Source organism: Halichoerus grypus, chromosome 5 (genome assembly GCF_964656455.1).
Source record: "Halichoerus grypus chromosome 5, mHalGry1.hap1.1, whole genome shotgun sequence".
NCBI lineage: Eukaryota > Metazoa > Chordata > Mammalia > Carnivora > Phocidae > Halichoerus > Halichoerus grypus.
The window spans coordinates 92251417-92278528 of NC_135716.1; the positions used below are offsets into that span (position 1 = coordinate 92251417).

Below are 27112 nucleotides of genomic sequence, written 5' to 3' on the forward strand. Positions count from 1 at the left end.
TGGTGGGCAGACATACCCTCATTAATGTCATTTTACAGATGAAGAAACTCACACTTAAGAACAGTAAGGTGGGGCGCCTGGGTGGCTCAGTCAGTTAGGCATCTGCCTTCAGCTCAGGTCATGATCTCAGGGTCCTGGGATCGAGCCCCGCATCGGGCTCCCTGCTCAGGTGGGAAGCCTACTTCTCCCTCTGCCCCTCCCCCTGCTCGTGCTCTTTCTTTCTCTCAGATAAATAAATAAAATCTTTAAAAAAAAAAAAAAAGAGCAGTAAGGAACTTGCCTGGGTCACACAGGGTTTCAGGAAGTGAAGGGATTGGAAAGGGGATAGAACAGTATGAGGACAGGTAGGTTTCACCTGCTTCACAGTTGTCCCTAGGGCCGAGCCCCCCAATAAGCACAGCCCAGCTCTGTTTCCTCCCGAAAGAAAGCGGGGCCAGAACAGGCACAGGTGGGGCGAGAGCGGGTACCCAGCCAGAGAGGAAGTGAGGTACAAGAAATGCACCCATCTGAACAAACATTTTCCCCTACCAGTTTCCAAGGTGGAAAAGAAAGGACCCAAGTGAATCTCCCTTCTTATCTCCCATCATCACAAACACGTTCCCATCCCACCAACCTTTTACACTGGGGGGCCTGAAGCTTGAGAGTTGCAGACAGGAAAGACATTCCCCGCAGGCCTCGCGAACAGAATCAGACGCCGGCGAACAGAATCCAGTCCAGAACTCAGAATTACGGCACCTGATACTCTCCCCGCGTCTCCCCTTCGCAAACACTGCCATATGTAATGCATTTAAAAACATGAACCGCCCTGGTGTGTCCTCACTGCCAGGAATTTTCTCTCAGTATCTACACTTTGCTTTGTAACCATAGGTGCCTTCCGCCGCGGAAAGCTCAGGTGCACCCTCCACGGGGCAGATAAGAAACTGCTGACTGCTCTGAGGTCCGAGTCAGGCAGCGCACCCCCCTCCCCGCCCCCCGGGAAGGCCTGCTCTGCTGGACCGGAATGCGCTACCCCGTTCCATGAATCCGGATGCTCCTCATTAAGACACTTCAGGTTTGTGATGTTAAATTAATTTCTACTGAAGAGGGAAACTTGCCTTCTACCCAGTGGTTTTCTGAATCTGTTGGCTCATTCATTTAGCAAGCCAGTATTGAGCCCCTACTGCGTGCCTGGACCAGGGACAGCGGCTGGGCCTGCAGAGGTCCCCCCAGGGGACACCCTGGAGACAAATCATGACAATGATAAGTGGCTAATATGCAACAGGAACTGGCACCAGGGGGGCAGAGGGCAGAGTTCAAGGCCACAGCTGAGGATGACCCAGTGAAGTGTTCGCCATTACAGAGCAGGCTCAGGTTTCGCCCACACTCTGGTATCCAGGTGTATACGCAGATTCCAAGTGCAGCAGGATGCTTCCCGATGCAACGAATCCACGTCACCCATCACACATCATTATACGTAATGAAGTCCCAAGGACCCTGTAGAAGCAGGTGTTGCAGGGCTCCTGAGCCTGTGCGGTCTGGCCTGATGGAGGGGGCTGGCCCTCCATGCTGAGGCCCAGGAGCGTTGAGGGTATTGCGGGGGGCCAGAGTAGACTGAGCGCCGGCCGGCTCACCCAACGTGCCAGTTGTTCAAGCAGTCACTCACTCGTTCATGCAACAAATATTTATGCTGTGCCTATTGTTGCCAGACACTGCTCTGGGGCCAGGGCTGAAAAAGGATAAAATTCACTGCCCTATGGTGCTGACAGCATATGGCAGCGAATCAGACAACAGATCCGAAGAGCAAAGACTATTTCTGTGTGCCAGTTCTTGGTGCTCGTACACATTTCACCTTCACCACTGCCCCGTGAGGTGGGCACTATTACTAACCTCGACATACACAAAAGGAAACTGAGACACAGAGAGGTCAAGTATCCTCCCCAAGGTCACTAGCTAGGAAGTAGAGGCACATCGAGGATTGGAACCTGAGTAATAACAGAGATCATGCTCACGATAATTACTCTCTGCCAGAAAATAAATGTCAGTTACATGTTATATTAGGAGATGATAAATTCAGGAGAAAAAAAAAAGAACAGGGAAGCAGGATAGGAAATGCTGGGGAGTGTGGGAGAGTGTGACTTGTATTTTTAATTACAGTGGTCAGGAGAATCCTCAATGTGAAGGAGCACTTGAGCAAAGACTTGAATGAATTGAGGAAGTGAGCTCAGCAAGCTTCTGGTAGAAGAGCATTCCAAGAAGCAGATAGCAAGTGCAAAGGCCCTGAGGCAGAGTGAAAGTTCTGCACCCAATTTCAGTGTGGGGGTAGGGGAGTTCCACACCACCAAGCAGTTCTGACACCAGCTAGGTATCCTACAAGTCAGCTCAATAGCAACAGATCCCACAGGCTAAGGGCTCAGTACTACAAGACTGTCCCCTCCCCCCTGATTTCAAATGCCCATTGCCAATCCAAGTTGTCACTTGTGCTTCTGACCCATCAGCTATAGATCAGAGGTTCCAATGACTCCCTCTTTGGGTTCGATTCGTCTCTTAGAACCTGTCAGAGAAACATTTTACCTACTGGATTGCCAGTTTATGACAAAAGCATCTAACTCATGAACAGCCAGATGAAGAGGTCATAGGGCAAGGTATGCGGAAAAGGGGCAGAGCTTCCAGACCCTGAGTGCACCACTTTCCCCAGATCTCCACGTGTTTACCCACCCAGACACTCTGAACCCATGCCTTTTGGGAAGCTTCATTACATGGGTATGATAGATTAAATCCTCTGCCACTGGTGACTGAGTCAACCTCCAGCCCCTCTCCCCACGCCTGAGGTCAGGGGGTGGGGCTGAAAGTTCCACCCCTCTAATCACTGTTTGCTTCTCCTGGCAGTGAGTCCCCATCCCTAGGTGGGGTCCAAAAGTCACCTCATTAACATAACAAGAGACACCTTTATCGCTCTCATCACAGGAAATTCCAAGGGTTTGAGGAGCTCTGTGCCAGGAGCTGGTCCAAGACCAAATATACATTTCTTATTATAAGTCACAATATCTCCAGGAGCCTGCCTGGAGTGTGAAGCAGCTGAAGTGGAGGGAAAGGGAATGTAGGATGAGGTGAGACCGGGAGGCAATGGAGTTGGAAGTCATACCTACAGGGCCCTGGAGGGTGTGATGAAGACCTGGGATGTTTTCCAGGTGAGATGGGGAGCTGTGGCAGCCATTATGCTTCTGTCAAATATTTCCCTGTCTTCCCCCTTATGGCCACAGAGAGGATTGCCCTCCTGTCCTTTCTAGGCTATGTGTGGCCATGTGACTTGCTCCATCAACAAAACAGGAGCAGGGGTGATGTGGTCACTTTTAGGCAAAAGCATTGATTGGAGAAATGAGCTTGATTGGGTTAAGCCACCAAGGTTTTGGTGTTGTTTGTTACCTCATAATCTAGCCCAAAGGGACTTACAGAGATTCCAAGAGAGGGTTTTGACTTTTGGCGGGATCATTCTGGAAGCAGCTGGACTAAAGGGAGACACAGCTGGAAGCAGAGAAAGCAGTTAAGAGAGTATTGCTATATTGCACTACTGGGTATTTACCCCAAAGATACAAAAGTAGGGATCCGAAAGGGTACGTGCACCCCGATGTTTATAGCAGCAATGTCCACAATAGCCAAACTGTGGAAAGAGCCAAGATGTCCATCAACAGATGAATGGATAAAGAAGATGTGGTATATATATACAATGGAATATTATGCAGCCATCAAAAGGAATGAGATCTTGCCATTTGCAATGACGTGGATGGAACTGGAGGGTATTATGCTGAGCGAAATAAGTCAAACAGAGAAAGACATGTATCATATGACCTCACTGATATGAGGAATTCTTAATCTCAGGAAACAAACTGAGGGTTGCTGGAGTGGGGGGTGGGGTGGGAGGGATGGGGTGACTGGGTGATGGACACTGGGGAGGGTATGTGCTCTGGTAAGCGCTGTGAATTGTGCAAGACTGTTGAATCTCAGATCTGTACCTCTGAAACAAATAATGCAATATATGTTAAGAAAGAAAAAAAAAGAAGAAGAATGTAGCAGGAGGGGAAGAATGAAGGGGGGAAATCAGAGGGGTAGACAAACCATGAGAGACGATGGACTCTGAAAAACAAACTGAGGGTTCTAGAGGGGAGGGGGGTGGGAGGATGGGTTAGCCCATGATGGGTATTGAGGAGGGCACGTTCTGCATGGAGTACTGGGTGTTATGCACAAACAATGAATCATGGAACACTATATCTAAAACTAATGATGTAATGTATGGGGATTAACATAATAATAAAAAAATTTAAAAAAAAAGAGAGTATTGCTATAATCTAGGTAAAAGATAAAGATGATGGTCTACTGACCCTCAGGAACACTACAGGTAAAGAAAAATGATCAGATTTTAGGTAGTTAAGTTGACTGAACCACTAGGATTTGCTAATGAACTGGATACTGGATGGAAAAGAAAGAAGTCAGCGATGTCCCCAACGTTTTTGGTGTGGGCAACCAGAAGGATGATAAAGCTCTTCACCATCCAAACCACCCCTTCCGTGCAACACACACACACACACACACAGACACACAGACACGTTTCAAAAAAAGAACTCTGTTTTTCATTTGGCAGATGCCCGAAATTTCACCATTAAACAGTCATTCCTCTTGGATAAGCATTGCCCTTTTCGGGCAGCTTATTCCAAAATGAAAATACCCACCAGAGAGGTTGCTTAATGTGGATTGATTTATTTTAGCAACTTGCAATTCAAAGACACTCTTGAAACCATCTAGTCCAAGCTCTTATTTCATTTGAAGAAACCGAGGTCCAGAGAAGTAAATGATCTTGCCCAAGGTCATGTAGGAAATTAGAGTCAAGCTGAGATCCAAATAGAAAGATTTCTGACACCCTGCCTATTGTCTCACCTGGGCAGGGAGCTCCTTCTGTGCTTGGGTCTTCGAGGGGTGCAAGGAGGAGAGCGGGAGCCATGTAAAAAGAGCAGTCCCTCCATTACTATTTTGCATGGACCAGTCCTGAGCAGGAATCAGGAGCATCTTGTTTCAAGGCTGCAAATCCTTCCATCACACTAACCTTGACTTTGCTGGTCCTGAGCCAAAGAGGAAGGCTGAAAAGAAAATTATTAAGAGACACTGAAAAAAAATGCATCCTGTTCAACTTTGTGTGTGAGTGTGTCGGACACTTACACTTACCAAGCACGGAGCACATTCAAGTCCCTTCTTCCCTCAGTCCTGTTTGGTATTTTCCTGCCCTGCTGGCTTTGTGCCATGCTTCTTGTAAAACATTCTTTGAGCTGCACCCCATGGGTCGGGCACAGTTAAAAACAGTGTCAACACGCCTCTTCATATCCTAGCACACTGTCTCCTAGCACGCTGACTATAATCATTTGTATTATGCATTTTTTATGTCATGCATTATATTTGCAAAGTGCCTGACTATAATTTTTATTAGATTTTTATTATTAGTCGTACCTTTTAAAACAGCTATTTGAAACCGTTAACAGTGAAACCCTTCTCTGACTTTGGCAAATCTTGGACAACGCCATTTTTAGTGACTTTTGTCTTAGACCCACCCTGGGGTCTAGGGAAACCAAGCCACCTCCTTAGGGAGTTAGTGATCAAATATCTCCCATGAGTGGCAGAATGGTAAGAGACAGCAAGGAGGTTTAGACCTGAATATCCTCTTCTAAGAAAGACCTGAAGAGATTCACAACTTTAGAGGCCAAGTAGCAACTTTCAGAGCCGTTGGGAGCCACGGACTCTTGCAATGTTTATCAGGCCCCAGGATTAGAAAAATGTGTAGAAAAAACTAAAAATCATGCTAACTTACTTTTGTTTCTGAAGTTTAAATGAGTATCTGCAATATATAAAAGTGTTGAAAAGTATATCAAAGCCTATAAAAATGTTAACTAAGAGCATTTCCAATGATTTTGCTTTCATTGGAAAGGAAATGTCCCCATAAAAAGGCATAATCTGTGCCTCATTCCTCCGTTGAGAGATCTGCAAATACTGCACTTGATGTCCTGGGTAAACCTCCCTTTCTTCCAACGCAAACCGATCCGCCTTTCCCTACACACATGCAAGGAGTTTGGAAAGATTGCTAAAGCCACCCTTGGAACAACGTGACTTTGTACACTGCTTCTGGACACATGGCCTGTTTCATATACTAACTGCACTCTAAATGCCATTAATGACAATACCATGTGTGCTGTCTTCGGTTTCCACCCCCATTTATACCTTTACTCCACCCTGACAGATCCCAGCTGTTCATACTGAAGAATGGTGGTTGTCTCCTTACAATAAAGATTTCTCTACAACGAAAGATCCCAAACAATGGCCCATTTCTTGGAATCAGCTTAACGACTATTATTGAAGAAAACTCTGCCAGGTACTGTATGTACTCAGATCTGCTGATGCAGAGATGAAAAAAAGCCAAATATCTGATCTCAGAGCGCTCAGTATTTGAAATGACAAAATTCCAACTCAACAAAAGAATTGTGGTTATCCCTTGAACTTTATTCTGATGGGACCTAGTAGAGAATTCCTAATAGAGAATGGGGATGGCAGTTTTACTCTCTAGGAATTTTAGGGTTTTGTTTTTTTTTTTAAGATTTTATTTATTTATTTGAGAGAGAGAGCATGAGCAGGGGGAGGGGCAAAGGGAGAGGGGGAAGCAGACTCCTCGCTGAGCAGGGAGTCCGATGTAGGGCTCCATCCCAGGACCCTGAGATCATGACCTGAGCCGAAGGCAGACGCCTAACTGACTGAGCCACCCAGGCGCCCCTTTTCTTCATTTCTGTAGCTCCTTGGTCAAGGGTCTGATGGCTTCTAGATTCCATCTAGGGATAGGCGTCCTTCAGCAACTGCTGTTCCTCTGTGACAACACAGACTCAGTTCCAACGGGGTCTGAAAAGACCTCCTTGTCCCCTTAATCACACCCATCAGGACTGACAGGATGATACTGGCATTGACACTACACGGCTGAGCTGGGATTATCCGCACCAAAGCACACATCAGATGCAGAGTTTAAACCAGCTCTTCACCCATCCTAGGAACTTGGTAGCGAAGTAGCTCCTTTATTTCATCTCAGGCCAGTGGGATGACGTCAAACATAGGAGCTTTGCTGCTCAGGAGGCTTGTGCAGGCATTTTTCCCCTCACCGCAAAATGTTTTTCTTTTTCAAAAAAATGAACATGTTGCTCCAACTGGCTTGGTATCTGGCTCTGGGTCCAGAACTTGAGGGTAAATGGTGAAGTCAAAATGTGTTTTTGGATTCTGTGGTTTCAAAGCGGTTACTCTTTCCAAACCGGGGTGGGCCCTCTGCAAAACTGTCAAGTTGGTGAAGTCTGCCTCTCCCCCTCCTGTCACCCCTAGCTTGATCTGAGCACAAGGAAATGCATCTGTGGAATCAATAGTGATCCCTCTACCGAGCACTCATCATTGCCGTGAAACATCCAAAGTGCCTTATCCTCACTGTCTTGTTTAAAGCTCCTGAAGTTTCCATAGGCATCCCTGATGGGGATCTTCCTCCTTTGAGGAATCCCATGCTCAGAGAGGTTAAGTCACTAGCCCAAGGTCACAGAGGTGGTAAGTGGCTAGGGCAGGCTGGACTCAAACCCTGGATGAAGAAACCGTGAAGGCCCCAGGCCCAATCTCTATGCCTATGCAACCTTCTATCAAAAGCCAGCCACGTTTAGGTCAGCGGTCTTTATGCCACATGATACAAATGCATGCTACTTTATTAAAAAAGACAAAGAAGAAAGTTTCTTGGAAAATATATAACTCAGCTTCAACCAAGGTATTCCCGATCTTCCCATCACAGTATAGGAGGCCAGGACTCACTTTCTCCCTGAGCTCCTTGCCGGAGACGTTACCCTTGCAGGCAGCAGGGGGGCATACACCTGCTTGGTGGGGCCAGAGAAGCCCGTCTGTCAGGAAAATGTCTTCCCCTAATGCACTTCCTTCTTAATTAAAATAACATTTTGAAAGTAAAATTATACAGTGTGTAGAATAAACAGTAGAACAATAGCTGTGATTAATCTGTCAGAGATTGTATAATGTGATGCTAATGGGAAGAAATAAACTCCTGCTGAAGATCAAAGTCATCTCTGCACATGGAGAACTTTTAAAATTAGAATGACGATAAATGAATCTCCATTCCTGGGGGGGGGAAAAAAAGCTCTGCAGGCTTGCAGAATGAGGGAGGAAAGACAGCCTGAGGACATTCTACGGTCCAGAGGAGACAGGAGCCTGGAGAAGAAGAGTTCTGGTCTGCAACCTTGCCTCCTACTGTCCTCAAGTGTCCGGCAGCCTCTCTTTCTCTGACCTTGTGATGGGCACCCAAGCCTCCCTCGGTCCACCCGTGCACTGCTGCAATCCATCCAGCTCAGCCTTTGGCAGGGCACATGCAGGGTGTGCGTGCATGGGGCGTGTGCACGTGGGGGTGCAGTGGAGGGGGGGTACACCCAGGTCTGTGTTGAGCCCCACTAAGCAGAATCTCTCCTGTGCCTTATAGGCATGCATCATTTTAATTTACAGGTGTTGGGCTCAATAAGCGAAGGAACTGGAGTAATGAACCCAGATCTTTCTGGTTCTAAAGGCCCAGCTTATTTTGCTTCTCTTGGGGAGAGGTATAAGCTAAGGACAAACTGTGATTACATATGTTTGACCTGCATCCCCAGAAAGGCAAAGAAACAGCTGAAGAGCGCGCAGGTAAACACGCAGTTAAGCAACAATTGAGAATGGAGCACCTGCTGTGTGCGGGCAGCAATAAGTGCTGGGGGTGCCGTGGCCCCTGCCACCTCCGAGAGAAATTTATTGGGGGAGAGGGAAGGGGAACAATGAAGCAGACAGGCCTTTATAATCCAGTGTGGATACTGTGGGGGCCTGGTCAGAGGGGGCGATGGGGCCACCAAGGAGGACCCTACCCCAGAGGTGAGTTGTCAGGCTGCCTCCAAAGTCACACCGGTGTTGAGACCTCAGTGAAGAAGGAGGGTCAGGTTAGTGATGGGAACGCAGAACAGGGAAAATGTCCCAGGAGGGGGAAAGAGCGTGAGTGAAGGCCTAGAGACAGAAGAGCCCAATCCATGGAAATCGATACAACTTGCCTATGACCAAATGAGAAATGACCTCAGCTCCATCCGTCCCCCACCAAGACCCTGTATCCCCCCAAGTATCTCCTTCTCTCAATCTGCAAGTTCAGCTCTTCCCTTTTTGAATGAGCTCTGCCACCCACTGAAAGGCAGGTGTCCCCAAAAGAGCCATGGATTTCCATGCATCTCAGGCCTGGACCCATGAGGATCCCAACCCACTTCCTGAGAGGTGCCACGTGCCTCACACCTGCTCCACCCGCAGCCTGCAGCTCCATGCTGAGGAAGCACACCTCTAGTACCTGAAAGGGGTCCCAGCGCCTCCCTGCTGGCCTTAGCAGGATGACAGCCCGGGAGAGTGGGGCTCAAGGAATCCCACGGCTTCTTGACCCCATGGCCAAGGGTTGCAGTAGAATTAAGCCTTCCAGCACACCTGAGTGGTATCGTCGTCTTCTTAGCTTCTACCATGCCGGCAAAAAAATGATTTTAGAGACCCAAGACTGGGTTCTTTAAGAATTTTCCCAAATATCCTTCAATAAGGTGCAGTGCTGGGGGCTTCGGCTTGATTGGCCAACAGAGTAGGTTATTCACTAGCTGTGTGACCTCAGGTAGGTTATTCAAGCTGTCTGAGCTTCAACTTATTCAGTCATATAAAATGCATTTATTGAGGACCTACTCTACTCCAGGTGTTATGATGGGTACTAGGAATTGAGAACTGGCAGGATTTTATAGTTTAGTGGGGATAGTAGGCCCACTCTTGGGCCTGTCCCTAAAGTGGGGGGTGCAGTGCTACTGAAACAGATAGGAGAGAACCAGAGATTGCTGGAAGAAGTGGCCTATTTCCCTGGGCCCCGGCCTCTGGGGGATGCCCCACAGTTGGCCTGGGACCAACATGGTGGAAGAATGAGTAAGGCATCAATGAGGAGGGAAGTCGTCAGGGAGACTGAGATAATGCTGCTGGTTCCCTTCAGCCTGAATGCGGTGTGCAGAGACTGCTAGCCCTAACACCTTTCCTGACCTTCAGAATTTCATGTTGCACATATGGCCCTGACTGTTCCACAGGTCCCACAGAATCCTAAACTGAAGACCTCTGTGTCCCGGCCCTCCCACAGCCTCCCCCTTCAGGCACCCAGTCTCCATGGTTGGCAGTTGGCACCACTGGGTCAGGCAAATTGGGAACCCAGGGTGCATGCAAGAGACCTCTTCCTCTGCCTTGTCCCACCATCCACCATTCTCCACATCCTGACGGATTTCCCCCCTGAATTTATTTTGAATGTGTCTCCTCTCTCTGCTCACCTCCCAGTGCCACGCTCAGGCTGCCATCATTATTGTTCACTTGGATCAAACTTCAATCCTAGGAGACTGGGAGAGCAAACTGGGAGGAGAGGGTGAAAGGCTCCAGGGCACCAGGCTGAGGACGTGGCATAAAGTATGGGTGCCATTGCTCATTCCCTCCCATCCCACAATTGTGATGCATGCTCGTGGCCTTTTCCTGTAAGCACTTGGAGGCTTTCTCTGGATGCAGGAGGGTGTTCAAGGAGCCCCGGAGGCAGAGAGTAGCGACGGAAGATTATTCTTCCCTCCCCTGGAATCACCTTCAACCATTTTTGAATGGGAATTGGTGGATCAATACCCCAACTCCCTCGTTTTTTACCAGAGATGACTCAGAGGGATGGTCACTCTGCCTGGAGCCCAAATTGTTCTCCCTGCACTTGACCCCACCTTCCATAATCTAGGCCTCCTTCACCCATGACTACTCTGGCTCCATACCCTGCCGTGTCATGCTCATTGATTCTGAACTGGCTGTAGCTTCCTGAATGCACTGTGCTGTTTCACACTTGCATGCCTTAGTTCAAGCTATTCCCTCTGTCTGAAATGTTGCCCTGCCCTGCACTGGTCCCTGGCTCTTTCTCATGCTTCAAAGCTCAGCTCAGACAATACCTCCTTTACAAAGATGTATTAAGCATTTGCTGTGTACAGTACAGAATGCTACAGAAGTACCTGGAAAGGGCACCCAGTCTTTCCCTAGGGGACCAGAGAAAGCACCCCATCAGAAGTGTCATCCAAGATTCTAAGAGATGAGTCTCAAAGGAAGAGGAATGGGTCAGATGAAGAAGGAGGTGGGGGGCTGACAGTTTCTGAGGCCCTGGAAATGGCATAAAGGACCCAGACGTTCCAGAGCAGCTTGTTAAATGAACTAAAAAAAACAAAACTGACCAAGGATGGAGTGATAGCAAAGAGAAGAACGTAGCAAGATGGGAGGATGAGGAGGCATGAGGTTGCAGGATGACCTAGGGCTTCGTGTCATTTTCAGGACTATGGAATTGATGCTCATACAATGAGACAAGAATGAAGAGTCCCTGAAGCTCCAAGCTGGTCAAATGCTACATCCCCTGAGCTTCCATATCTTCTCTGGGATAGGTCTTATCAGTGTCTGTGCCTGCTTCCCCAGTGGATAGTACATTCACACATGGCAGGAAGCATTTCTTAATCTTTGTTTCCTTGTACCTAACACAGATCCTGCTCCAGAATGGGATTGTAATGAATGCATTCAGTTGGACCATGAAGGGGCCAGAGAGCCACCCACGATGCAGCAGAGCCCACCTACCCCAGACTCCTCCACGGGAGCAGGGTCCTCACTGCCTCAGCACCACAGAACCCTCATTGTCAACACCACACCACATGACACGAAAGTGCAGCTGAGATGCTCTGCGGGCAGAATTTGACCATGAGGGGTCCCAGACCCAGGGACATCTCTGGGGTGGCCAAGCAGGAATGGCCCACACCAGTAGTGAGGGGCTATGTGGGGAGGACCCGGATGAAGACTCGGGGGCAGCACAGGGCTGGGGGGGCTTAGGAGGAGCACTGAGGGCTTGCCCCACTGACAACCGCGGAGGTGTCCTAAGACAGCACCAATGAAGACCTGAGCTTGCTGTCCACGTGGTGGCTGTGGGGTCATTGGAGGCCCTGTGGGGACAGAAAGCAGTCAGACGTTGGAGGCGCACAGTTGTTTGGGTCAGGAGAGCAGAGCACAGACTCCAATCCACTGCGAGTCTTGCTCTGCTCACTTTGCACTAAGGAGATCGTCGTCCGCATCATCACTGTCGGTCTAGCTGTCTCACCCCACTTTCTAAACCAAGCTCACCAAGATCACAATTTTCTCTTGATGAGCCTGGCATATCATGTACGTTAGATAAATATTTATCAGACGGATGGAGTCACTTACTGGAATTTAAGTGCCATGTGGCTAGAGGCTCTTTTGTTCACTTGCTGAATGTCCAGCACCGAGAATAGGATTGGCACCCAGCAGGTGCTCAGAAGCGAGTTACTTGATATATCTAGTTATATAATTATAAGGAATTAGAGTTACCATGGCTCCAAGGGGATAGATCATTCTCCCAAGGTCCTAGGACCTTAGAGAGTAGATGGGATAGATGAGCTAAATCTTCCAGGTTCCGAGCTGCTGGCTCTCCTGGGCTGCAGTGCCCCTGCTGGAGAAGAGCCGAACTACTCTGAGCCCAGCTAGATTCTCTGACCTGCTCCAATGATAACACCTGGGGGGCTCTGGCAGCTAAGCTGAGACCAAGGACTTTGGATGGGGACGCAGAGGGTTGGAGGTGGGATGGCTGCATGGGCCTTGCCAGTGCCTGGGCAGGTGGCCTAAAACAAGAACCTAGGTAGCACTTCGCAAACGGGAATGCTCAAAATGTTAGTGACCGAAGGAGCAAGGGCGAGAGGTCAGAGCTGGGGCTGGGTGCGGAATCATAACATGAGGAGGACCGAGAGCAGGGAAGAATATAAAGCCCCATGCATTCCAAGGGCAGATGGAGAAATCGGAGAGGACAACAGTAAGCCAGGACAGCCCATTCCCAGACGCCTTGAGAGGAAGCGTTAGATGCAGGAAGTCATCAGGGGAGGAGACGGAGGACGGACAAAGTCCACTGAACTGGGCTGAATGGAGGAGGAGCATGGAGTTAAACAGCAAGAGCTTGCTCCCATCTCTACGTGGCCAGTCCACTGCCTATGAGGAACTGAGGATGAGCAAGAGACTTACCTCCTATTCTTCAGCCTCCTTATTCACAAACAGATGATACCTACTCATTGAGCCCAGAAGATGCCCTGCCCGGAGCCAGAAACACATCACGCACTCAAGAAACACCGCGATTATTATGTTGGTGATGGTGCTGTTATTGCAACTGGTGACCTTTAAGGAGAAAACAGCAGTTCAGTCCTGGGAAGGGGAGGGGAGGGGAAGAAGATGGGAACCAGATTGCAGGAAGTTAAAGGGAGCCAAAGAAACGGTGGGTGTAGATCACTTTGCTGAGGAATTTGATAGTGGAAGGAAGTTGAGAAATCCAGTGGTTGGGCAGCAGGAGGGCAGGCAGTTTCTTTGAGAGAGAAGAGGCAAGTGAATGTTCATAAGTACCCTGTAGAGATGCAGAAACTGAAGATCCCAGAGACACCAGGGGCAGGGCCCCCCAGAGCACGCAGGGATGCCCCCCAAGAGAAGAGGGAGCCCCTGACTGTTGTCTGCACCCTGGCCTGCCTTTGCTCACGCACCAGCCTACCCACTAGGGTGGGGGGCAGAGGTCCCTCCCTCGGCCTCTTTCCGAGAGGGTGGTAGAAAGCCAGAGCCAAGTTCTGGCCCTGACCCTGGCCATTTGTACTTGTGGGAGCCCTTGTCCTCCTGGGGCCCCTGTGTCCAGGAGGCAGCAGGGGTGATCATCTCTGGTTCCGTGGCCATGTCGTCTCAGTAAGCATCATAAAACGTTTTCTCTCCTGAAGTTTTTCTCCGCTCTGATTAGAAGGAAGGAAAAAAAAAACAAAAACCTGACTTGGAGCTGGAGCTACCTACCACTTCCCCCAGCAACTGGGACAGTATTTCTGTTCCCCACTTATTGTGAGCAGATCTAGCGGTTCCATCACTGCTGGCAGATCGCTGCCGAGCCTCCTGGTGTTTTAAATAGCATGTGCACTTTGTCCTGGCTTCTGGAACGGAGCAAGGGAGAGGCAGGAGCTTTGTGTTCAGCTGAGTGTTACTGTGGATGAGGCACTCGATGGCTGCAGGCTTCCCGAAGCCTCAGAAATAACAATTGCTTCACACGCCACAATCTGTCCTCCGAGGCAGCAAACGCATCAGCTGCTGGTTATTTTGATACCCTAGATAAAAAGCTCTTTCGAGAAAATCTAGTACGGAAAAACATTCTTATCCTCTGCTTGTCTGCATCGTTCCTTCCGCCCGCTGTCCCCTCAGCTGTTTGGCATTCCTATAAAGTCCTTGTCTCAGCGACCCAGGAGAAAGACATTTCCTTGGGGGCTCTTCCTGCAAGTGGAAGAGGTAAGAGAAGACACACCTGGCCGTGGCTTCTGGGCCAAGGTCGGCCTGATCGGCAACCTGCCAGAAACCACTACAGTGTGAACGTGTTGTCTGACAGCCGCAGATGGCTCTGGCCACAGCTGGAGTCAGCGAGCATTTACTGAGCACCTACTGTGTGGCAGGACCTGTGCGAGGACCTGGGCAGACTGGGATAAACACGGGTAGGGCCTAATAATCCAGCACCCACAAGAGGACGAGCTCTCTGCTCAGGGACCATAGCCATCTCACAGCGCCTCGCACACAGTAGGTGCTCAATAAGTAATCTTCCAGAGTGTTTGTTTATTTGTTTATCATTTACATGTTCTTATTTACTTGAGATCCTTAAAGTCCAGGGACAGAAACGGAGCTAGTCAGGGATGGAAAGAGCTCTTATTAAACCAACATGTGCCATCAGAACATAATCAAAAATTTGGGGGGTGGGGCATCTAGGCTTATATTCTGCTTACATTGTTTTAAATTTCCCTCTTACACACCACATGAAAGAGAACCACAAGTGCCCCAAACCCTTTTGTCCTTCTGGGTGACGCCACAAGTTTGCGTACAAAAGCTCTGTGTTCAACAACCAAACTCTCTGTTATTCTAAAATTTTCAACTTCATCCCTAAATTCTCAGGCAGCTATTAGGTAAGACTTTGGGCTGGTGCTTTCAGACAAGTTTCTACACAACACGACTGATGAATGAATTTGTCCTATTGTTTGCAAATTCCTTTGTTTATTTGACGATGCTAAATTTCCTCATGCATCACCCGGACTTGGATGCTACCCTTGCAGAAAGGCCATTTATGTTGTCCCCCAGTTGTTAGCCCCCACCCCCGAAGTGTGTTCAGCCCCCAGTGTGTATGTGAACAACTCAGAAGCGGAAGAGCCTCTGCTGGGAAATAACGAGGTCATCCCAAAGCTAAGGCTGACTTTTAATTCTGGGGCTTTCTTCCTACCTCATCCTTCTTAGTATGCATCAATGGAGTGAACTTTGGTCAGGGCAAAGGTGCAAACAGAAGGGAAGAGGAGCTCAGGCCAATATGTCTCAAGGGGGTCGGAAGTGCCTAAGCAGAGCCTGACTTTGCTCAAGTGACTTGCACTGGGGGTAAAGGGCCACTCTTGGACTGATAACAGGAAGTCCACCTCTGTGTCTCCCTAAATCCCAGTACCTGAAGGTGACCTTCGCCTGAATTGTGCAGGCATGGTTCCATCATAAAGGGGGTCTCTGCCTCTCTCTGTCTCTCTCCCCACATCTGTTCCTCCTTGTGGCATCAGAAACAGGGTAGGGGGTTCAGCATACAATGTATTGAAGGAAGACGTGAAGACATCTGAAGCACTCCACCCCTGAGGGAGTTGAGGTGTGAATTTTCAAAGACCTATGGATCCCCCAGAACATTACAATCAATGGTGAAAAATCTGCCTTGCTAGTTTGGGGCTGGGGTGGGAAAGGGCAGGCCGGGGATCCAGAGGAGCTCCCCTGTCAGGCTCTGAATCCAGGAACCCAAGAAATCTTGGAAAGACAGCCCAGAGATCCAGCTTCACTTGAAGTCTGCACTGTGAAGATAAAAAGGAATTTATTTAGGGCCTAAGGCAGGGCACCAGGCTCTTTCTGCCCAGATCAGTTTAGAGACAAAACTCTTGCAAAACTGAAGAAAGCTGCAGATCCTCTACCCAGAAAAATGCACACATCGAACACAGACATACAAATTCGCCTATAATTTCAGAGGGGTCTGCGACCCCAGCAAGGAAGCTTCTGGAACCCAGGCCCTTAAGTTAAAGCCCTGAGTCTAGGTCCTGCCGCCTTAAGTACTCTAGCCCTTATCCCCACACCAACTCGCTCCTGCCCGGGGGCCTTTTAGCTGGTTCTGGTTCTCAGAGCCGCCTTCCCCTGAATTGGAGGAGCCCCGGCACCTGCATCTCGCCAAGCTCCCCTGGGTGCTCTTTTCTCCCGGGGCGATGGGTGGCGTCCCAGGCCGAAAGCTCTCTAGGCTCTTCTCTCTCGCTGCTAGGAGCAGAGGCAGCCGAAGCCTTGGGCACCGAGCGTGACGTCGGGCGGACCCCCGGAGCTCTGGCTGCAGGCGACGCGCGAGGCAAGGGTGGGGAGGTGCGGGGAGCTCCGGACAACTCCGCCCACAACGGCCTGCCCGCCCAACGGCGTCCGGAGCCCGCACCCCCGCCTGGTGCCCCAGAAAATCCCCGTCCAGGCTTTGCCCGCGCGGCCCCTCCGACCCCCGTGCGTTTCCCTTTGACATCTGGAGGTTTGAACCCTTCCCCGGCTGTGTCGAGCCAGCCCTCCCGGGAGCGATCGACCTCTAGTACCCAGGACCCCCTACAGCCGGGCACCTCCGCCCACCAGAGCAGGTGCGGGGCCCGGGCTGGGGAGGGTTGCAGTGGGGGGAAGGATTTGGAGTGAGTGACTCAGGAGTCCGGGAGGAGGGGCTAAGAATTCAAGAAGCTTGTGTTAGAGCAGCTCGGCGCTCCTGCACAGCAGAGAGCGCTGGGAGCCGGAGGGGAGCGCAGCGGTGAGTCAGGCTGCCCCGAGCCGAGCCCCGAGAGGGGCGCAGCGCGGGCAGGGGCGCGGGCTAGCGCGGCTGGGCTCCCTGGGGGAGAGTGCATGGATCCAGGTCTGGCGAGATCTCCGGGCACCCCCGGGGCTCCCGCGGGCTGAGGTGCAGCCGTGAGAGGAGCGTCCCGAATGGGTGCGGGAGCGCGGGAGCCTGGGCAGGCGGGCGAGTCGAGGGGAGCAGCGCTCTCTCTCTCTTTGGTCGCGGAGTTCCCGGTCTCCCGATGGCCCGAAGTCCGGGGAGGCAACCCTGGAGCCTGCAGTAGCCGTACGGCGATGCCAGGGACTGCTAGTTCGAGGGCTGGAAGGGGACAGCGCGCAAGTGAGGGAGGGCGGAAGAGCTTAGGAAGAGGGATGCGCGGGCTGCGGGCGCTCCGGGGCGGAGCAATGGTGGTCTGCACCGCGGAGGGCCAGTGCGCAGCGCGCCCGGGCTGGTGTGCGCGCCGAGTCCGGAAAGTGCTACGCCGCCCCCAGGTCAGGGCACGAACCCGGCAGGGCGCGCTAGAAGTGGTGCCGGGAACGGAGTAAGGGTCTTCGGGCTCCTCTGAGCGTTGCTGGAGGGCTTGGAGACCCGAGTGAGGGCCCCGGGACTCGACGCGCCCGGGGACCTCCAAGGAGCCGCGCTGGACCGAGGTCGCCAAGGCTCAGTCCTGCTACCCTGGGTCACACGCCTCACCTCCAGCGGTCTGCTGCCAGGTGTAGGAGAGGCTGGCGTGGAGGGGTGGGGCGGGCAGCGCCTTGGGTCCAGGCGGCAAGGACGGAGGGGAGGCGGAGAGAGGACCCAGGGATCAGGAAGCGGCATCTTTGAGCCAACATAAACAAGTGGCTTAGCTCTGTTTGATTACAACTCTCCTTCTCTCAAAAAAAATCTCTGAGATTCTCGTGGAAGGTGTTTTCTGCTTGAACTTTCTCTTCCCTTGTGACTTGAGAGATTAAAAAAGATCTTGCTTGCTAGGCTGGTTTTTCCAAGTTGTTCCAGGTTGGAAGTTGTAACAGTTTGAAGGATAATTTATGGGTGTTTCATGCATTAAAGTGTATTACAGCAAAGCCTTTTGGGTGCTGTGGGTATTAAGGAAAACTTAGTGCACGTTCCCAGCTGGAAACCAAAATAGTGCTCTCCTGGGTGTCTCTGCCCCATCTGTCATCCGAGGCCAATGGGAATCCTGGAGAAAAGGCACTTGATTAATTGTCCTGGCTCCATCGTCTGGGCACACCCGCTGCCGGTGCCAGCCCCCTCCTCCCGTACACGTGCATGGCCAGATGCATTCTGCAAATTCAGACACAGTGGTGGAAGGCCCACCAGTGACATCTTTGCGGGGTCTTCAGACTCTTGAAGCTGTCAGTTCAGCTGCTGGAGGGGAGTACTTGCCCCTCCGAGCAGAGCAGAAAGGGCAGCCGCACTTGGGTCCCTCTTGCGCAGTGTTTACAGTTTTGTTTTTTGGTTTTGTTTGTTTGTTTGTTTGCCGAATGTCTGAAACTTTCTCCCTCTGCAGAGGAAAGGCTACATTAGATCTGGATGGGTGCCTTTTGTGGGTCTTATTCTGGAATAAGTCATATGTCAGCCTGGGCAACCCAAATGTCAATCCGCGATGGGCAGTGTTCCCAGGGGTTCAGAGGGGACTGCGGGACTGGGCTTCGATGATGGGGAGGAGTGGTCTGGGGGCTGGGACAGGCGCTGCCCACATTGACTCACAGAAGAAGTGCGTGTTCCTCCTACTTGGGTCTTGGAGGGGGTGGGGTTAAGGTCACATGCTGCCAAGCCCCTCCTCCTTTTCCCAACATTTTTATGCAGGTGAAAAAAAGGGCAGCCTTGAAGGGGAAAATGTTAGGAGGCACCACAAATGGGAAACCAGGTCTCTGGGGCATGGGGATCCGTGTCCTGATGGAACTGTAGGAGCACCTGGGAGGATTTATAACCAGCTGCTAGTGCCACGCCTTCCCTGGGCAGCCATCTTACCCTAAAGCAGCCCAGGCCTGCCAGTAAATCGGGAAAACTGGGTCCATTCAGGACAGCCATCCTAGTCTTGGTGACTCTTTCGGTCCCCTCAGTCTTTCTCAAGAGAATGAGGTTCTTGCCTCCTCCTATTGCCCACCCCCCATCTTCCCCCAGCTAGGGGCCCAGAGGGAGGCTTGGCTTGACACTCTTCTTCCATGGAGAAAATTGTGCTGTGGCCAGGAAGGGGGCCCCAGCTGCCGACATCAGCAGGGAGGGTAGGGCATGGCAGGGCAGGGCTGGAGCCTGAGGGAAGTTTCTCATCATTACTGAGATTAAATTGATGAGAAAATCTCACCTCTTCACTTTGAGACAAGTGCTGAGCACTCCTGCGGCACCTTCACTGAATGCCCTGTTGCAACGGCAGCTGCATTGGAGCTGCTGAGAAATTACAAGGAGACGGGCCACTGCTCTTCTCCACTGTGCCTGGAGCAGGGACGAGGCCCAGGCCCCCAAGCAGACATCAGTGCAAGACAAGGGACCAGAGCCCCAGCCATTTATCTTCTCCCAGGAAGAACTTGGAGGGACTTCGGGGTCCTGAGCAGGTTTTGGAGACCTTTGCTGGTGGCAAATATGGAAGGTTTGCTGAGGATTCACTTAAAATCTCTGGGTATCTCTGAGCAAACAACCCCTGTTCCCAGAGTGTTTCTCTTTCTTTGAGTGGCACCTCTGATCTTGCAAACCATCAGCTAAACCGTCAGCTCTCAGGCTTAGCCCGTCTTGAGAAATCAACTCTGTGATGGACCAGTTTCACAGAACAGCATATGGTGGCATCAGGCAAATAAATGTAGATGGAAGATGCTTCCCCAACCCATTCCTAGGGACCTTGCTTCTTGACAGTGGGCAAAAGGTTCACATCCTGACTCCAAAGAGCAGTAACACCGGGATGACCCTGAGGCAGAAATGCAGCTGGAGAAACCCGGGCAATGGCCTTTCGTTTGGGTGTGCATGAGGATGGAATTGTCCATCCTTGGAGCCAAGGAGCCAAGGAGGAGCCTTGGAGCCAAGGAGGATAGACCTTCAGCCACAGTGATTGGCTAAGACAAGAATAATGACCAGGATAATAACATACAATAAAGAAGAGTTTCTCTTGCTTCCTAATGTTTTCATTATTCTTCTTTTGGCTCCTTACATGTTTTTGAGGAGGCTCTATAGACCACTGGCTTCAGACAATGCCATAGTAGGAATTGGATTGAAACATTGAGATGATCTCTTGACATTTTTCTGCTGTACTTTGGGCAAATGTTCCATGGTAGTTTCCTGAGTTGAGAGACAGGAGAGAAAAAAAAAATCTTTGTGACCTTGAGCAAGTCACTGAGCAACTTGACAGGCTTTACTTTTCCAATCTATAGGACCATTGTATTGAATTAATAGTGTTTCCCAATGGAGCTGTTGGCATTTGGGGACAATTCTTGGCTAAGTGTGACTTACTTAAATAATGCAGAAAGTTTAATACCCCTACTTTGCCTACTAAGTGCCAGAAGGCATGGTGACAACCAAAAGTGCACCCCCTGCCCCCCATACATGGCTAAATACCTATTAAAAGGATAATACTCTTCTCAGTCAAAACCTCCTTTGGAAATTACCAATAAGGGCCTTTCTTCTAGGCCCTACTGTCAGGGCATCAATTATTTCATCATTGAAATGGGGCTTCAGATCCATGACTATCAGGCTCCAGGAAGCCATTGGCAGAAACCTCAGTGCTGTGGTCCCACCAGGCATCCCTCTTTGCCTTTTGTCAGTGGAGCGTGACTACAAATGACCCATATCAAAAGAAAATCAGAAAGAGTTGGGGGGAGGGACAGGTGGTATTACAGCATAGCAGCTTTCCTTCTCTGCCATATGCTCTTAAAAACACAGGCAGACTGCTTGCCCGGGGTGTCCACAGCCTTGGGAGGGAATCCTTCCCTCCTTTGCCAAATGGATCACACTCTGGCACTGGGAGGTCCCTTCCCTGAGTGAGAGAATGAGGAAGCAGAACTCTCTCCAGCACTGCCAGCACTTAAATCAACATGGGGACATGTTGATATCAAATTAATACAACTGTGCCCAAGCTGTGAGAATAAATGGGAATCAAAAATGGGACATTTGATTGAAAAAAGTCAGCGAGCAGGGCTATGAGGGAGAGATGGTTCTTGCGGCACTGGATTTATTCTCAAGGAGAACAGCTCACGTTATCCTTAACCCTGCCCCAAGCTCTCACCGTAGGACAAAATATGGAAGCAGCTGATTATTCCTAGTGCCAAGGGCCAAGATGAATGCTGTCTTTGGAGGGTATTGTAGAAACACCTGTCCACTATGCACGCCCAGAGTAGCAGGAGAGAGAAAACCGCTGAAGCCGGAGGGCTGGCAGAGTTCAGAGTTGATTCCTAATGAGGGGGGAGAAAAGGACACAGGAGACTTAAGGAGATTCCCTAATGAGGCTCAGTATGGTCTGGTGACGCAATCTGTCAGGTGGGACTAGCAACAGTGCTTTTTAAATTGCCCAAGAGTTGGGCCAACCTCCTTTACGTGCGGAGAGGCTTTTCATTCATGGTAGTATTAGTCAGAGGCAGAGAGTCGGGGTTTCTCTGAGAAGTGACCACGAGGCTAAGCAGACGGAGACATGTCAGCACCACCTGTGGTGGCTTCTGCAGGTGGGGAGCCCGCAAGTGCAAGGACCTGGCTCCCAAGTCAGCAGGAGTGAAAACGGCCCCAGCTTCACACAGAAGCATCCAGGGCAGTTACAATCCATGACTACTGGACTCGTTTCCTGATAACCACAAAGTATTTGCTCTTTGGTACAGATGGGCTGATTTTCCCATCCTGTTTCCTTTGGCTGTTCCTTCAAGTGGCCAGGGTTGGTGACATTACCATGTGTCTGCATTCTGCATGCTGTTCCTAAGTGAGCCCGAGGAGGACCGACCGTCTGGTAGAAGCCATGAGAGCTCAGCCTGGGCTGGGGGCCGAGGGAGGTCCTGTGTCACCTCCTCATCACTGTGGATCTGAGACACGGTTGAAGTGACTCGCATTCCAGTCTGGTGAATTGCCGTCCCGTGTTTGGCCCCGAGCACATCTGGCTGGGAGACACTGGGCCACCATCTATCGCATCCTTGTCAATAACCAGATGTGGACTCCCTGAGGTGTGTGGGAGATGCCAGGAAAGGCAGGGTCCCCTTTGGACAGTGATTTTGAAGTTGGAGCCATGCTGGGCTCTCACTGCCTAACAGATACTGGACTAGGTGACTGAGGAGAAGCGGGTGACCACTCAGCAGGAGGGCATCTCTCGTATGGGTTCCTCTTCCATGAAACAGGAGTAACAGTAGTACTTGTTTCCATCGGGCTGTCGTATGTGGTGAGGGGGACACACACCAGCGCAGGCCTGGCACACGGGGTGCCCTCCGTGAGTTTCCCTTCCTCGTGTTCTCCCTCAGTCTGGGGAGGTCCTCCCTTCATGCTTTTCCACTTCAGATCCCACGATCTCATCTTTGCACTTTTTATATCTCTGCGTATATAAAACTTCACCACATCGGGAGAAGAAATCTTTTTGGTAGCATTGAAGGCTTCTCTAGGAATTTACCCACCTATATTTGGACCTTCTGTAATTAACATTCTCATTTTGATAGGATTTTAGCCAAACACTTCATTTCTGAATGATCTTTGCCTCATAATACCCGGGTAAAAAAAGACGCGCGGAGAGTCTCCTGTGATTTTCTTCCAGCGGCAAACTTCTCCTGAGACTTTTACTTCAGCGATGTTATGCAGTGCTCTCTAAATAAGGCATTTCTTGAGAATGGCCATTTGTACTGGCAGCTTTAAGAGTGTTTTGGTTCCTTACCCCACATACCAACGCCTCCTCGTCCAACCACTTGTGTCTTTAGGATTTTATGTATCTTACCAAGTTTTCCAGAGAAGAAAGAAGGAGGAATCGGATTCTCTATGATGGCAGAGCAGTTTGCTCCCCGTGCCCAGGGTCTGTGGCTGAGCAGCTACTGCTAAACCACATATAACCTGTGGTTAAGGGGGGGGACAGTCCCCACCCCACTGGGGGAGGTAGGTCCCCCGGATATCAGGCCACCGGATTGATTTTCCTTTTCCCAAATTAGCGTCTATATTAACGTGCTAGCCAGGGGACTGGGCACTGGGGTGAGGGGAGTGGTTCATGATAAATATAAGTCATGATCCCACCCAAGGAGATTGCTCAGGAGTCAAAATTAAAATGACTTTTCAGGCTTACCGGATAACGTAAGTCGGGTAAGTCCAGAGGCCGGTGGGGACCACAGTCAACTACAGAGAGTGTGCCCCATCGACAGGCTCTCTGTCGCTCTGCAGGATGATGGGCCCAGTGTGGCCAGATCTTCCAATTTTTCAAGAAAAATCAAAACTTGGAGGCTGCATGTGTAATTTCTTCACTTTCAAAACATTCGTGCAGACCAAACAGAACCTGTCTGCAGGCTTGTTTATCTTCTAGTTTAGATTTAACACACTTGGAGCAGTGGAGAGCAGCATCAGTAGCGGACAAGTGGAAGAAGCACTAATGTGGTGGCTGCAAGAGCCACAGGAAGGGAGAGGTCTGAATGATGTGGTGCACTCCAGGGAGGCTTCCTGGAGGTGGCGTGTCCTGCAGGCGGGCAGGGTTGGTTAGAAGACACCCTGACACAAAATCAGACAGCACTCGCTTCAGATCCATGCTCCACCTCTTCTTGGTTCTATGACCGCTTTCCTTAATCCCTGTATGCCTCAGTTTCCTCATCTGTAAAAAGGAATCCTAATGCCGATCGCAGAGGGCAGTCGTGAGGTGAGAGAAGGGAATGCTGGAAAGCCCAAACCTAGCCCAGAACCTGCAATGCAGCGAGTGTCCCGGAAGCCTGAGCTCTGCTCCTAATGCTGAGGGGTGGGGGGTGGGCCAGCCCAGGGGGCCTTCAGAATGCAGGGCCACAAGCATGAAGGAGAGGGGTCCCTCGCTGAGCTCTGTGGACGGTTGCTTTTCAAGGACTTGGATCTCAGTTGCTTTTTCTGCCCCAGGAAAGGGACAGAAGGTGTCGGTTATCTTTCTCCTCTCCTGCCCTCCTCCTCCTTCTCCCCAAGGCCTGTGGCCATGTGCCCACTTGTTCTCTGTCAGGAGACAGAGCCTCCCACCCTTTTAAAAACCTGACCCGGGCCACAGCAGAAAAACACAACTCTACTCAGGAAGAAGGAAAAGTACTCCGGGAGGCTGTATAGACACGCACGGCAAATATTCAAGGAATTCTTAGGAATAAAAAAAAAAAAATTCGTAAATCTGGATTTTTGCATGAGGCTATCACAGGAACATGTTTTCTCAATTAGTGTGCACATTGCTTGGAGTGAAGTCACTGAGTCCACGGCTCGTCGGGGCTGACTCGCGCTGAGCCATCTGATCTGGACTTCACTTTCCATGACCTAAATCTGATTCAACCAACCGTGTCACTGTCCCTAGCTGTCGAAACAGAATTGTCCCCGAAATCCTAAACCAGGGTGGAGACATGCACACTCCCCTAAAAAGCAGTCTAATTTCAGATCCTAAGTGTACTCGCGAAAAACTGAGATAGGCAACACTACTCTTGATGGTGGGTGGATGGATTCCCCATGACACCTTGCGTGTTTCTTTTCCTTTGGCATTATTGTGAGATGGTGAGCATGCATTGCCCCATGAGAACAGATGAGTCCTTTAGGTTCTAAAAGCAGAGAAAAGAGTTTCTTTTGCAAGCATGCATCAACTGCTTTTAAAATATTGTATTTGTTGGTGCCTGAGATCAGCGGTTATGTTTTCTGGATGGTTTCCTGGACTGACTCTTTTCCAAGCAAACGGCTTTGTCAGATATTTGTAATTTCTGAAATATTTGATTAATGATGACCCCTCCACCAGAGGGATGGTCCAGAGTACATAATTAGCAGCATGCCTCAGAAGCAAAGATGCTGCCCTGCATCCAGCAAGATCAAGCAGGAAGTTGAAAAACATTTCAAATCAACTGCCATAGAGTAGAGAAAAGGAAAATGTTTTTCAAAGTACAGATTGAGACCCATTCGGGGGATGTGAAACCAATTTAGTGGTATAACACTCTCTCTCTCTCTCTTTCTCAATGCAAGAGAGTAGAATAAAATTTTTAAAAGCCAGAATTCATCACACGTAGCAAAGGGAAATTATTCACAAAACTTTTGTTTCAGTTGTATATATGTTTACCCATACTCATATGTGCAAACTGGATCGTGATGGAAAATGAATTTTTTCACCATGAGTCATCAAAAAAGGTTAAAAGCTACTGGTACAGACAACAGCATGGTTTAGGAAATGGCGTAGCTCCAAAGCCAGACAAACTTGGTGTTCAGTCCCGGCTCTGCGATTCCCACGTGTGTGATTTGGGTGACCTAAGTTTGCCCAGCATCACTGTCCTTCTCTGTGAGGTCACATGGATTCCATCCTCATAGGGCCATTGTGTAGATTAAATGACAGAGATGTATGAGGTGTCTGCCACCAAAGGGGCCCTCTGTAAGTGAGAGCTGCTATTAGCATCTGTCTTCTCCTTCCTCCTCCACCACCTCCTCCTCCTCCTTCTTTATCACTCCTCAACCTCATCAGAACTATGACTTCCCTAAATGTGATTATCCCTGAGTTTTGCTGTTTCTCTGGCAAACCAAGCAAAGAGACGGCAACAATCATCTCCTGTCTTCGTTCCCACCTTCTATATCACCTTTCTCCCATTTCATGCTTGCAGAGCCATCTTCCTGTGATTCTGTTCCCCACTCGGGACCATGACATCATTGTCCGAGGGGCACAAGGCATCCTCTGTCACCAGGAACTGTCAGAGGGGTATCACCACCTTGCCTGGCCGTGTGACCAGGATAAATGTTTTGGTCCTAGTGTGGGTGCAGTGACTCTGGAAGGAGCTTCTGTTCCCACAAATCACATCCTTCCCCTTTCGTATATTTTTATAAGGGCAGCAGAGCTAAGATGCCATTAAAATGTTGACATTGTCAAAATTCTAAAGAAGTTCCTGCCCACAGCAGAGAGCCTAACATTTTCTCATGAGGGAGGCTCCAGGCTGCCCCAATGCGGGGGGCAGGGGGTAACCTTCTCTCCTGGTATAAACAGCTTAAAGCCTCCTCATGTGGACACTGGAGCGGCCACCTTCAGGCAAACCAAACCCTAATCCTAACTCCAGCCCTCACCCCGGACCACAATCTGCCACTGACCCTAGACCTTCCCTTCCCAGCGGAGGATACGTGAGTGACCCATGCCAAGATTCTAGGTTGGGGCCACAAAGGTGACATGTCCCAATTTTCTTGAGAGCCTAGCTAATGCAGCCCCTGAGGACAGATCAGTGATGACAAACTGCCTGCCTCTTTGTTCACGTGGAATTGTCGCCCTCCCCCCTCATCTGTGTTTCTCCATGCTCCCCTGGGGCTCATTCCAACTCTCTCCTCGTAAAATGCCCTTCCACTGGGCCCCATTTTCACCACTAAGACTCAAAGAGGATTATTAGTGACATCTCCTCAAATGCTGAGTTCCTGTCCAGACCAAAGATTTAACACTCCTTTCTGGGCACTTAAGACATCTCTATTTGAGGTTTCAGGGCAGTGGGGCTGAAGGGGAGAAAAAGGACCTGGTTCTAGGGATAATTTTCATCTCTGTAAGAGTATTCTTCTCTCCTCTCCACCACCCATTCTGCTATTCCCTATAAAATTAATGTCACTGGGTCAGTTGCACATTGTAACTAACGTTTATAACAGAGGGACAGGTTTGTGGAATCAAACCCAGCTCCCTTCCCCCAAGCAGGTGGGTTATACTGAGCCAACAAGCACTGGAGTTGAGGCGGCTGCAAGCAAAGCAGCCAAGAGGCTGTTTAAATACATCACCGTTGCACCTGGTTTTGTTGTTGTTTTTATTGTTAAGGAAAAAACAAATGCTGACTTTTTCTGTGCCCAAAGGAGGGTGGGGGGGAAGAGCGTATTTCCACCCTTTCTGAAACTTGCAATGACAAATGGAATCAATTGTCCCAGAACATGACGCACCACCAAGAATGTTTCTTAGGCATGAAATGAATTACCTTTCTTTTCATCTGGGTTCAAGAGTGTTGTGTCTGTCCTTTGCTGGGGGAAGTGTGAACACCCAGA

At 50.0% G+C, this 27112-nt stretch overlaps 1 protein-coding gene across 2 annotated transcripts in view; it reads left to right on the forward strand.

The window, feature by feature from the left end:
* The first annotated feature begins 16652 nt into the window (after positions 1-16652).
* NGF (nerve growth factor) overlaps positions 16653-27112 on the forward strand; it is a 54256-nt gene continuing 43796 nt past the window's right edge. Inside the window, exon 1 of one of the 2 annotated variants that reach the window (XM_036101602.2) lies at positions 16653-16805. The gene's annotated coding sequence lies outside the window, so the exon portion shown is untranslated. Of the gene's footprint in view, positions 16806-16871; positions 16967-27112 lie in introns of those variants that run through there. The other variant, XM_036101605.2, reaches the window with a different exon arrangement.